Raw genomic sequence first — 13,553 nt, 5'->3', positions numbered from 1 at the left:
AAAGAATGTTTGATTTGATTTGATTACATCTACATACCAATTTACATGAAATCAGAAATTTTTTAGTTCTTTACCAATACCACATTCCCAAAAATAATATTTTTACCAAACCATGAGGTGGATTTTCTGACCAGAATACTTCCAATTTTATTTCCATGTGCATATACTGGAGAAAGTAAAGATTTACTTGCACAAGCTGACGGCATGATCTCAACAACTGTTGACAGCTTAACTACGTTTTATTTATAATGGTTAACACCCTTTTACTGCTAGCAGCACCTAAAAACTGAGAAACTAATACTTTAAATAGTAACAAGAGATTACACAGAGAAAGAGTCTTAGGGCCTACTTTAAGTTTGATAAAAACACATTTATCTAATCTCTGATGCGGGAGAACATCCCAATGGTAACTTAGTCACGTGTTTGACTGTACCACAACAGTGACTGCCCTGGCTAAAGTTTGACCTCATGGCCTTTGATAGCCAAGTGCTAAGTTAAATGGCTTCAAGATTATATCTTTCCATTTTACAAGTTTTCACATATATCTCTGAAAACTACTTTGTTTTTGAAATTATAAAAATATTGCTAAATGTTATATCTTACCCCTAATTAGCAAAAATACATGAAATGAAAATAATTTGAGTCATTAACTGATTTAAAGTTAAGGACTAAGATTAATTTTAGTTTTATTTTGAATAATTTAGTGTTCATATTTTTCCATCCTTTTGAATTTCATAGTGTAATCCATAATTGCCTTTGTCTAATTCATATATATATATATATATATATATATATATATATATATATATATATTATAATACCATGTAATATATTAAGGAACGTTTTCTATAACCAACTATCTAAACTTGTAGAAAATTAATAAAATCTTGAAATATATTCAGCAAAATTCTTTCATGAGATTAAATGAAAGACATTAAGAGATAATTTCCTAAGGCTGTTAGGTACATATGAGCAACCATTGGGTCAGCTTCAATTCTTTCATATTTTGGTAGGACGATCAGGTAGTCTTAGAATGTAAGAAACATGAAAATTAAGTCAGGGAACCATTGTTGACTTTATTGAGCGAATAGGTTCAGGAAACGCAATATAACTTGCATAAACCGTTAAATTATTTATATCATCATATATATATATATATAAAATTATGTTTATAATTTATAATTATATAATTTAATAATAATTAATTAATCAATTAATAAATGCAGTACTCTTCAGACCATGCTAACGAGGTCTGAGGTTCAATTTAAGTACTATCTGAGGGATATTTTTAATTTTCTGCCAGCAGAGCAGGGTGCCACCGAAAGTGTTACTGCAGCCCTCTCACTGATGGCCAGGGGCAATTTCTCATGCCATATCATTCAACATGAACTGATCACAGGAAAGTACCAATCACCAAAATCCTTTTGCAATCAGTGTGCGCATCAGTGACCCTTTCGGCAGAATCACGTATTGCTGGGATAAAAAGAATATAAAAAACATGTCTAACATAACTAAAGTTCAAGTAACATATCAAGTTCAGATCACTTGAGTGCCTAAACCCCCTCTTCAGGTTGGAGATTAAAAGTAGGGTACCATGTAGAAAATGAACATCTTGTCCCTTGGCAACTTCAACAATGGCTTTTTCTACACTTAATGTTCATGTTTCTTACTTTCTAAGGACTACCTGATCATCATTCTGAAATATGAAAGAGATTGAACCTGACCCAATAGCTTGCTCAGCATTACACTGTTGTGTCCACATTTTGTTGTCATTGTTACTAACTAAATCACTCATTTTAACATTTGAAAAAATACAATAATTCCATTCTTGTTTTACTCTTTGATTTAACTCTTAAACTAGCAATTGACATTATAATGTTAATCCGCCACACACCCGTTTTGACAGTTCATAGCACATAAGTCAATACTACCACAACTGTACACACAATTTCAAACAGAAAGAATTGCTGATTTCAATGGAGAATTTGTTTTGCTGCTTTGACAACAGTGATGTCCCAGAAATGTCATAAAACCTTTCTTCTGCTCAGAATGGTTGTCTTCATCAAGCCATTTTGAAGTCAGTGACTGTCTGTTTTGATTTAGTCACAAAAGGAATATATTTCACAAGGTAGTGTTAATTACTTATAAACAAGTTTATTATGGATCTTTTTAAATCAATATGTAGTGTTTTGGTTGGTTTTATAATATGTGGTATACTGTAATTAGTAAACCTAGGTTAATCTAGGCTATTATGAAGTGCAGTGAGTGCTTGGGAACTACAATGTTACTGATATATAATGGGTATGGTTTTATAGCTTGTTTCAGCCTCTCATTTCAATAATGCCCCAAAACTTTGCTGATGGTTAGAGATCTTGTTGACCTGTCAGGCTCAGATAACTACGGCCTTGACAGTAACACCTATGTTTACCTATATAATTTCTGGAACCCCAAACTACACCAATATTTCAGCAAAAGTTCAAAATTAGTAGTTATTTATTGTAAAATTAATATATATTAATAATCAGTGAAATATTGGTATATAAAAATTTACATAAAAAGAACTTGATTTATCAAAATATTTTTTCAATGTGTAAAATATGTCCCACTATTTATGTGGATATGATAACAAAATATCAACAAATGTTGATACAACAAAGACAAGGAAAATGGTGGCCAACAACAAGTACACAGCAGATAAAACAAATTGTAGAGATTGCTTATCATGCAGAAACAAGTGATTAATTAATCAGAGCCTTTGATAACAGAGTTGATAAAGAACCTTAAATGCATTGAATTTTTTATTGCAAACCCAATTGAAATATCGGCTTCTTAGGATCACTACTCCAGATATATTGAAATCAATTATCTAGAAATGTTTACCACATGTGAAGTAATTTTAATACTACTTAAAATACCTTGTGAATCATACAATACCACACTTATTAGGATGAGATGGATGGGATACATCTTACCTCAGGGAGCTTTCTTCAATTTGCAAAGTTTTATAATAACTTAAAAAAATCAACCTACCGACAAGCCAAAGGAGATACAGAAAAAGTAACAGATTGCCAGAGATTATTACCAAAATGTATAGATATCAATTAAGGCCTGTAAGCTTAAAAGAACACACACAACTTTATAATTTGCCTTGTTTCCAGCTACTATTTTATGGCAAGAAGTCAATAACCACTAATCTCACAATACAAAATAACAAACCAATCTCCGAATGATCCACAAAAACATCTAAAGAATTAATCCTTCTGAGAAACAAATAAAAGAAACTTTGATCATAAGAGAAATACATTCACTACCTGAATATAACAGGTCTAGTAGAATATGAGTAGAAGATCCTTACAAATTGGATGGAATAAAAAATCCATATAGTCTTGTTAATTCATTATTGTGTAAAAAAGAAAGAATAGGCCTACATTAAAAGAAGTATTAAAACGTACACCCGTAAAACATTTAAGGAATGAAAATTTTAAAACCTCCAAAAAAAGGATCAGTTGATTAAGAATTAAATAATTATTCTACTTGATGAAATGCTAGTTTCTTTAACACAAAAAGCAAGAGAACAAGATGGGATTTAGGACAACCTTGAGGAATCAAAAATCTCTTGGAGGGTGATCTGAGAAATGAGCGTATTGTATTGCTAGTGAAAAGAAAGTGAGTAATTAATCTTAAAACTCATTATAATTTTAGATCTATGAAATATAATATAAGTATAAATTACCAAAATATTTCAATACGTATCGAAAAACTTCATTGAGCTACGTAATTCCAAAAATATTTAACAACCCACCGAACGACCTTGAACATTATCACCAGTTCTACACTGCGAAACCTTATTTAATTGTTTTTTTTTTTATTATTGTTATATTTAGACAGAGCAAATAAATCCATATATATATATATATATATATATATATATATATATATATATATATATACATACACAAGTAGTTACACCATTGTCACAGACACTATGACAAATATCATATGTGTGTGTGTGTGTGTGTGTGTGTATGTGTATTTAAATGAACACATGATATTTGTCATTGTGTCTGTGACAATAGTGTAACTATTTTTATTACAGATTTAGTGTACTGATGGTGTTTAGGTAGATTTGTTTTTTTTTTTCTTTTAAGTTGAGTAATGTTCGAAAGCAGTCTGGGAATACAAGAATGCTCTGGTAGAACTATGGAAAAAACAATAGAGTTACACTCGGTTGGGTGTCGGACCATGATTTCATTACCACGAGGGTATTCATAGTAATAAAATAGCAGATAAAAAAGGAACAGAGTCCCTTATGGTAGAGCCAGAACCGGGCTGTGGGGTAGCTTTCATCTACAGCAAAGCTCTTGTAAAAGATGATAAGATACTTTAATTAATTAAACTTTATTACTGTAATATATACTATATAATAATAACAATAATTGTAAAGAATGAAATATTCATAAATATCTCTGTCCACAACAGAAAATTGAAGTTTGAAGATAGGATTGATTAAAAAGAATATAAAATAAGCTGTGTTAATCTACCATTTGATGTTGAAGTCAAGTGTAAAGTTAAGGATACTTTCTTCAGATATTTTATTATTAAAGAAAACTCTTAAGGCGTATGTACTTAATATTGCTGAGAAAACTCATTAGGTCTATGTACTTAATGTGCTGGTCATACAAATTACAAACAATGAAAAGTACATTATGCATGTGCATGATATTAGGGAGAGAGAGTGTTAACATCTAATCTGAGAGCTCAACTCCTTTATGAATGAAGTTAGTAGAAATAAAGATTCCTACAGTAATTTTCTTTACTCCTTGTGTAAAAATATAATTCCATTACATATTAGTTAATTTTAAAATAAAAAAGTATAATGGTAAGTACAATAAGTGTACAAAAAGTACAACATGGCAAAATAATTTTTAAACAAACATATTTTATTTTTATTTCTTCCCACAATCTCATGATTTTGAACAATACCTATTATATCATACTAAAATTTAAATTATACATTTGCATTAAACAATTTTTAATCAATTTCACAGAGTTTGCTTGGTACTCTCAATGAGATACAACTTCAACTTTTGTTATAGAATGAATTTTTTACACAACTGTATATCCATATGTGTATCACTATGTTAATTACAAATAAAAGGCTATTCAAGCTTTTACATGATTACATTACTTTTACATTTATTAGTTTAGTTTTCTCTAAACACTTTTTCTTTTCTCTAAAATTATAAAAATATAATTCAATGTGTAATATGTAAGCAATTAATAAACAACAACATATTTTTAAGAAGATCATTTCAACAGTACAGTTCTATTGCATTAAACAGGGTGAATAAAAAGAAAAGACCACCCCCTCCCTATATTGTCCTTTAGTTTGCATCAGAATATATTCTTTGAGTAGTGGTGCAGTGAGGAAAGGATGTTTTTTTAGATTTAGAAAATTTTGTTATGTCCCTCCCAAAATACCGGATTTTGGGGGTAACTCAAAAATTTCAAATGTAAACCCTCTCAATTGACCTCTCATTTTGAAGAGCATAACAAAACTTGTGAAAACTAGAGATCGCTATATCTTTCACATCCAGAGTAAAATAATAGCCAGAGTTACCAGAACAATATTTTTAATACCTCACCACATTGCCAAGTCAAATCACAATCGCATGTTCAAACTAAAGTCCTCCTGCTATTTAGCAGTGAGACAAGTGTAGGATGAACTCCCCTTTCACGTTTTGACAAGTCTGAAGTTGTATTATTTGGTTGCAGGCCTCAATAATCCTCAACATTTTCTAGTTGATGTTTTGTAAATTATGGATTTAATGTGACCCCCAGAGAAGTTCATGCATGTAGGGTGTGGAGACTTTTCTATTCTTGAATATTTTCAAATACAGTTCTCCATTAAGATTTACATTAATTAAAATGGTTCTAAAATATGATTCCCAAAAATCTCTGCCCACTCATTTACTTTTTTTGGGTACTGAAAACAGGATTCACAAAAAACACGGGGATTTTCTGTATCCCAGTACCTCAGTTGTGTTTGCTTACAGCCCCATTGAACAAAAACTGCATTCATCTATGAACTCAACATTTTTAATAAACAATGGCGAGCAGAAATTAGTGCTTCCATTTCCTCACAAAACTCTGGATCATCTTCATTTAACTCATGAACAAGCTGAATTTTATAATGGTGAAATTTATTTTTCTTCAGTGAGCGTACCACAGACCCTTGGGATATGTCACAAAGATTCGCTACTAATCTGATGGACTGCTGCAAATCTTCAATAAGTTGTGCCATAACTTCAAACTGATAGTTTTTGGCTACAGGAGGCTGACCTGAGTGTGGAGCATCTGAGATGGATCCAAATACTCGAAACTTATTTATAAATTTACTTAAGTATTTCCTTGTCACAGGTCTAAAAATTCTCACAACAATCTCACTCTACATCCGGGAAACCATTCTGCATGCAGTCACTTCACAGCAGTTAAGACATCAGGAACTACATCCATATAACACAAGAAATGCCACAAACTTCGCCCTGCCCTTACACCGCTTAAGCCTCTCTGAAAAGAAACCCTCATACCAAGGAGCGCTGTTTTTCAACCACCTTCCCGATCATCTAAGAAATCAGCCACCTCAGTGTTTCGTGAACCAACTAACAAAATGGCTGCAAGAAAGGCCCTACTGCTCAGAGTCCGAATTCTTGAGCACCTGACACAGCACAGCGCAAGACAAGAGCTTCCTCTGGACATAAAAAAAAAACAACTTTGTATTATACTGGGTGGCGCAAAAAGGATGGTCGGATTTTAAATAACTATAACTCTATCAGTTTTACAAATTAATTTTATTCAATTACATAACTAAATGCTCCCAGGCACCCAATTACAAGAAATAACCTCCAAAATTCATGTACGGAAAATACTTCCGGAAGATGGTGTCCTTCCTCGGTGATGCATTCCACAAGTCTTTCCTTGAAATTTTCCATCACTTTCACTACAGTTTCTTCTTGAATTGCCATAATTGCCTCCTTCAGATCAATTAAGTTTCGGGGCTTGTTTACGTAGACTTTTGACTTTAGGTATCCCCAAAGAAAAAATCACAGGCTGAGAGGTCAGGTGATCTAGCGGGCCAGTGGACATCTCCAAAACGCGAGATGATGTGGTGGGGGAACATCCGCCTTAAGACACACATGGAGTCATTGGCTGTGTGGGCCGTGGCCCCGTCCTGTTGAAACCAAATTCGATCTCGATTTACACGTAACTCTCGCAGTTTCGGACCCAAAAAGCTACGTAGCATGTTAACGTAACGTTCCGAGTTCACAGTGACTGTAGTGTTGTTCTCCTCAAAAAAAATAAGGATCAACAATCCCCAATTTTGACATTCCACACCAGACTGTTACTTTAGCACTATGAAGAGGCTTTTGGTGCAATTCTCTGGGATTAGTTGCTGCCTAATACCTACAGTTTTATTTGTTGACATAGCCGACTAAATGAAAATGGGCTTCATCTGACATTAAAAGCACAACATCATTATTAGAGTACAAAATGTCCAACATTGTTTTACAAAATCGTCTTCGGTGCTCAAAATCACGATCATAGAGCTTTTGCGTGATCATAATTTTGTATGGGTGAAACTGTAACTCACGGCTTAAAATGCACTGCAACGAACGACGGCTGAGGCCTAAAGTTTGAGCAAGACGCCTGGTGGAACGACGCGGACTGTGAAGCACTGACGCTCTAACATTCTCAATGTTCTGTGGAGTAACTGCCGTACGTGGACGCCCAGTAGACTTACCACTCATGACAGACCCTGTTGTCCGGAATGCAGTCACCCAACGTGATATGGATCTGCGATCTGGAATGGGTTCATCACGCGCTACACCAAAACGTTGTCGAAACAATCGTTGCACAGTAATAAAAGATTCATTATTTCTGAAAAACTGTTCCACAGCAAAAACACGATGCTCAACCGTCCATTGCGCCATCTCGTGGCAAACTGGGTGTAATGGCCGACTTGCAGACGGCCGGCAGTGGTCCCCCCTCCTCACCTTCCACTGGTACTACGCAGTTCAAATCCGACCATCCTTTTTGCGCCACCCAGTATAACTATGACACAAAAACTGTTTACATTGTATAAATTTTACTAACCACAACTTTTGTTTTATGACGCATGTACTATTCTCTATGAATATGTAAATAAAGAAAATTGTCTATTGTCTATCAGGATACGTAACATTAAACCACCTTTCTGTCTCATGATAATTTTGATTCGAACCCCGGAAAATAAATATCATTTCTACTGTATCGTTGTGACTACGGGGCATTATTACTCTTAGGCAGTAATAATTTGAGAATATTATTAAAAGTAAGAATGACAAAGCGGTTCAAAATCAATAGCTGTAATAACAATAAAACACACACAAATTTCTAAAAAAACTTCATGATAGTAATCACACAAATAATGATATCACTGGATAATATCAATATCCACTCTAAAAGTATGACCTGTTCTGATGAGATTGAAACAAAGAAGGGACTTGTTTGTACTAAACCATAATTCGAACCGGGAACGCCCGGTCACTCTTTGCAAATAAACTTTTTATAAGTGTACTTTCTAATTTTCATTGGATTATTTGTCCATTGCATTCCTGATTTAGAACACAAAAGATAATCATAAACCAGATTCTATGCGGACAGTTACTTTATAACATCAAAAAAGTAAGTGTAAAGACTTAATTAAAGTTTTGACAACCTATTATTTTGTATGAGAAAGACATTGAGATCTCTGGTTTTCACTATTCTATGTTTTTTATGCTCTTCAAAAGAGATTTTTTTCATGGCATTAAATAATGAATTGATATACAGGGCGTTTCAAAAAGGACTTTACAACTTTGAAAATTCATATAAATTTTATTAAACGAGGTACAGAGATGGTTTTGGTGTTATTTTAAAGAATAAAACTTCAAGTTTTTTTACGTTAAACTAAAGATGTTCTATGTGGCTTCCGTTGGTTATTCTGCAGACATCCCATCGGTAGTCGATTTCTTCCCAGACTCGCACCAGCATTTCAGGTGCAACTTACTCAGCAGCAGCGTAAATTCTTGTTCTAAGTTAAGATAGAGTGGCCGGCAAAGGAGGTACGTACACCATATCTTTTATGAAACCCCAGAAGAAAAAATCTAGCGGTGTCAGGTCTGGGGGCCATGCAATTGGCGCATCACGGCCAATCCATTGATCTGGGAAGCGGTCATTTAGAAAATCCCGGACGTCAGTTAGATAGTGTGGTGGTGTGCCATCTTGCATAAAGAAAACATTTCGTTTTCGATCATCCTCATCGATCTGTGGTATTAAAACTTGTTGCAACATATCAAGGTACACTATCCCATTGATCTTGGAAAAAAAAGGGGCCGTACACTTTCCTCTTGCTCAACGCACCAAAGACTTGCACTTTAGGGCTATCACGAACATGTTGTAATGTTTCATGTGGATTTTCGCTGCCCCAAATCCTACAGTTATGTGTGTTTACCTTGCCACTTAAGTGAAAAGTGGACTCGTCAGAAAAGATTATGTTGTCCAAGAAATGTTCATATGTTAAATCATCATCCACTCGATTTAACATATCCACACAGAAGTTCCTACGGGCAATCTTATCAGTGTCTTTAATTGCTTGTTAAAGCGAATATCGGTATGGTTTCAAGTGCAAACGTTTTCTTAACACATGCCAAACCGTCGTATGTGGTACTTGCAGCTCACGAGATGCACGCCGGGTCGATTTTGTAGGGCTATTTACAAAACATTGTCTAACTTGCTCAACGACTTCGTCAGATGTGCTTGGACGACCTGAGGATTTTTTATGTTTCACTGAGCACCCTGTTTCTACAAAACAACTATGTCACTCATAAATTGTAGGCCTACTTGGAGGATCTTTAGCGTACTTGGTACGAAAATTACGCTGAACTGTTGTCGCAGAGTTCGATTCTTCAAACCAAAACACACAACTAGCAAGCTCCGGTCCAGTGAAGGCAGCCATGTTTAACGTAACTGTCACTAGCGCTTGTGCGGCGTGATTAGGCACTAGCGGACTACGCGAGTCAAAACTTGAACTGTTTTCCTTTAAAACAACACCAAAACCAGCTCTGTACCTTGTTTAATAAATTTTATATGAATTTTCAAAGTTGTAAAGTCCTTTTTGAAACGCCCTGTACAATATTAAACTTTATATATTTATTACATTTCTAAACATAAATTTACTCTTGAAATAAAAATTAATAAATATGAAAATGTTCAAAAAATACAATTTTTTGTAGTTCATACAAATACGTAAATTGATATATAATATTTAAATTAAGAACTTTGTTACAGTTTAAAACGTACATATTAATAATTAGTTGTTATACAAAAATCAAAACAATACTATCAATTTTAATACATTTTAAAAACTACTTTGTCTGACCTCAATCGTGCGCTGGTCCTACTCATCTGAGCCTGAAACGGGTTCTTCGTCACAATGGAAGCACCTGTATACTGTTTTTTGTGTGTGTTCACCACATTTATCTTTTGGCTGCAGGATGAACATGCTCTTGTTGTGAATCTATTCTTCCGTTTTGGGCAGAAGGCACATCTTCCTTGCTGTTCTTGTGGCTTCACTGTAGCGAGAAGAGTTTGTTGGCCTGTCAGACGTCTTATCGTTCCTCGAAGGTGAGAAGGCAAAGTTTCAATGGATCCTCGTTTTGTCAAATGTGGTTTTATTAGATCTTTTGCTAATTCAGACAAAAATACCCTTCGTAGTTTGAGCTCACCTGTATTAGTCTTATATATTATTTGTGCATTTATTGCCCCAACATTGAGTAGTCCACCAAACACAGTTAACGGCCATCTATTGCTAATTCTCGTTACACTATACTCGCTTTTTAGTCTGTCAACCACATCCACCTCACCTTTAGTCATGTTATAAAATGTTATAATGGTGGGTTTTGCAGTATCTTCAGTGTCTTGGAGTCAATCTCATCATCGTTATGCATTGTCGATGCAAGAAGAACATTCTTCTTAGTTTTCTTATTTGGTACGTAGGATACAATGGTACACCTGTTGGTGGCTTTCCAAACGCAAACATTGAGCTGCACCTTTGCCTGTCCTTTATGGCCAAGAGTTCTTTAGGAAGTTCCGGCTTATTCTTTTGAATAGTACCAACAACAGTAATTCTGTGATTAGTGTAAAGGTCATTGAATAATGGGACACTCGTCAAATAGTTGTCCATAGTTACGTTTATCCCACTGTCATCAGTGGATTTTATCATCCTTAGAACCACACTTGTAGCATCGTTAGATGTAGCTAAGTGACCTGGGGGTTGCTTTCCACCATAGAGTTCCATGTTAGAAGTAAAAAATGTTTTTTCATCTACAAGTGCGTAGATTTTGAGGCCATATCTCGCCGGCTTATTCGGTATATAATGCCGAAATTTACACCGGCCCCGAAAACCTTCCAAAATTTCATCCAGAGTTACTAATTCTCCCACATTAAAACTTAGTTTACACAAACCGTTGAAAGACCTCATGTATTGGAGCTGCATTGACAACTTTCTTTCTTTGAGATCGTGTAAGTTTGTTGTCAAATCTAATAGCCTGTAATAAGGTATGAAAACGTCTCTTGGACATAGTTGCTGCATAGATCTCAGGTGCCGTTCCATCATTGGACCAAAGTTCATAAGTGTTCAAGTGGTTAGCTTTTTTCACTCCTATAAGATATAAGAGCCCAATAAATGCTTGAAATTCTACTAAATCAGTGTCGTTGCAGTCTCGTGCTCTTGTGTAATTTGGACGCATTTCTTGTAAGTGCTGGTTTGTATAACGTACAATGTCTGATATCATGTTGATAGGGAAAAATATCTTCCAACAATCAACTGGGTGGTTCAATTCTCTAAATGACCGATTAACAGAAGGGAGTTTCTTTACAATATTTTGTCTCGCCCTTTTCGTTATTTGTGGCTTGTGAAATTTGAGTTAGTAACTCCGACTTTAGATGTGTAAAGTACAGAAACCTGCTCAATGGGCTGTTTAGAACCTTTTTGTGTAGAAGGCCCTGGTTGCACAGTATTTACATCTACAGAAATTGATTGTACAATATTTATTTGTTCATTAACGGTGTCATGACAAGGGCTAATATCATCAGACTGTTCTGTGTGCACGTCATCAATGTCATGTTCACTCTCATTATCGGTATCTGATAAATGTCCTTGGAAAGAAATATCACCCTCACTTACATCGTGTTCTTCAAGCCAGCAACGAATTTCATTGTCATTTGTTCTCTCCATCACTAAACATATGAGAAATGGAGCTTACAAGTGAAAATCCACTAACAAAACACCCCCTCCCTCATTATAGATTCTCAACTAAAAATGTTAGGTTCAACCTAATAGCGCGAGTTCCTGAGGGTTAAGTTTTACTTATCGCGAGCAAGTTTTAAATATATAATTAGCGAAAGATCTGTTTCACACAATAATAATAAATACTCTAGATAGGCCTATTAACATTTGATAGTCTACTTATTGACTTATAGAATTAATTATCTAAGGACACTCTTACTGAAGTCTGCTCAAATATGATATCCTTCTAATGATCTCAGTCTAATTCCAAATTAAATTATATTGGATAGTATTTACTTAAGTCACAATACCTAACACATGGTCTTAAAAACCACTTTTTACAATTTAAAAAATAGTATGTACTGTACTTTCATAAAAATTTTAAAATTAAAATACTACATGATATTTAGGCCAGTTTATGCATACAATAGGTACGCTAGTATTTTAATTATATTTGCTGTATATTTGATAAAATTAACATTATTGTAATGAAGATATTACTTAATTAGATAGGTAATTGTGTTCTTTATATATTGATAATATGGCTCTACCAAGAATATTTAAAAAAACATAATAAAACATTGGTGCAGAGAATGACAGCACCACTGAATGTAATTGGTGATCTGTCTGATATTTTTATTTATATGTCAATGATATAAATTGGGTTTGACAATTTTATTTGTCAAATTAAACAATGTTAAATCAAAATTATTGCAAAATAATTCCATAATAGGATAATTAGCCTACTATTTATATAACACAGGTAGGCTATTTTCTAGTTTATTAGTAGTGCTAAACAATCGGAGCAAATCAAATACAAAATATATGTTTAACAATAATATAGCATCTATGGTAATTTAGCCTACTCACAGGAAAACTCAAGAATCATATACACGTCCAATAAAACTTCTGTTGAGGTTAACGCTGACAGCCTATGATTACATTTATTTGTGAATATCTTCTGTACCGCAAAGCATTGTACAAGTTAATGATTTGTATTACTATATCAAATCCCTTTAGTAAATGTCATGTAAAAAGAAAGGGATTGTGACCTAAACCAATGTAAATGTTATTTTGAATGACATCATACTCACATACGGTGTGGAAGGGGCAGGGAGTGAGCAAGAAAACTGAAACAGCAGCAAGGAGGCAGGCAGAGCTACGTTGTGGTTGTTGCAGACATGAA

The 13,553-nt window shown here is 34.2% G+C and overlaps 1 protein-coding gene across 2 annotated transcripts in view; it reads right to left on the bottom strand.

Moving 5' to 3' along the window:
* LOC124362562 (peroxisomal targeting signal 1 receptor-like) overlaps positions 1-13,553 on the bottom strand; it is a 35,008-nt gene extending 21,455 nt beyond the window's left edge. Inside the window, exon 1 of one of the 2 annotated variants that reach the window (XM_046817180.1) lies at positions 13,462-13,553. The gene's annotated coding sequence lies outside the window, so the exon portion shown is untranslated. The other variant, XM_046817179.1, reaches the window with a different exon arrangement.

This window comes from Homalodisca vitripennis, chromosome 5, assembly GCF_021130785.1.
Source record: "Homalodisca vitripennis isolate AUS2020 chromosome 5, UT_GWSS_2.1, whole genome shotgun sequence".
Taxonomy (NCBI): Eukaryota; Metazoa; Arthropoda; class Insecta; order Hemiptera; family Cicadellidae; genus Homalodisca; species Homalodisca vitripennis.
Note: the sequence above shows the minus strand (reverse complement) of the source record. Positions and strands in the feature narration are given on the sequence as shown.